The sequence below is a fragment of the Eimeria acervulina genome, genomic scaffold, assembly GCF_000499425.1.
Source record: "Eimeria acervulina Houghton genomic scaffold, Eah_scaff136, whole genome shotgun sequence".
In the NCBI taxonomy this organism is placed as follows: domain Eukaryota; phylum Apicomplexa; class Conoidasida; order Eucoccidiorida; family Eimeriidae; genus Eimeria; species Eimeria acervulina.
This window is the reverse complement of record NW_013550270.1, coordinates 21,121-21,930: the sequence shown is the minus strand read 5'-3', so window position 1 is coordinate 21,930 and position 810 is coordinate 21,121.

The following is an 810-nucleotide window of genomic DNA, read 5'->3' as shown; positions in this document are numbered from 1 at the left end:
ATCAAGAAGGAGGGTCATGCGGCTTTAAAGCCTGTCTCCGTTGGGAAAGGGCGCAAAAACAAATGCTAGCAGCAGCAGCAGCAGCAGTAGTAGTAGTAGCAGTAGCAGTAGCAACAGCAGTAGCAGTAGCAACAGCAGCAGCAGCAGCAGTAGCAGCAGCAGCCGCGCTGCTCCGGTTCTTCCATGTCTTTTTCAAACTCTCAGATGCTAGCGGGAACGCAGCAGCAGCTGCAGCAGCAGCTGCAGCAGCAGCTGCAGCAGCAGCTGCATCTTGGCCTGCTGCAGCTTGTGCTGCTGGAGCAGCTATTGCCGCTTCTGCTGCTGCAGCCGCAGCTAGTGCTGATGCAGCAGCAGCAGAGCAGCAGCTGCTGCTGCTGCTGTAGGTGCAGGTGCAGGGGAGGAGCTGGCTAGGCGCTGTATTTGCTGCTTCTTTTTGCTGCCTCTCCTCTGTACATAAAATTAATTTTTTTCTTTGGGAATACTCCGCGGTGTACGTACACTGCAACGCGAAGCACTTTGTTAGCGCCTTATTAGCAGTAATAGTAGCAGCAGCTGCTGCAGCAGCAACACGGGCAGTGTGTAGGTAGCAGCAGCAACAGCACCAGAAACAGCAAGAGCAGCAGCAGTAACAGCAGCAGTAATAGCAGTTGCTGAAGCAGTAGCAGCAGCAGCAGCAACGCTGTACGCTGCTTTTTCATAGGTGGGGTCAAGATGAGAGCTGCAGGCGTCTGCTGTCTGCTGCTGCTGATTTGCTGCTCGGTGGTTTGCTGCTGCTACTGCAGCTGCCGTTGCTGCTGCAGCTGCTGCTGC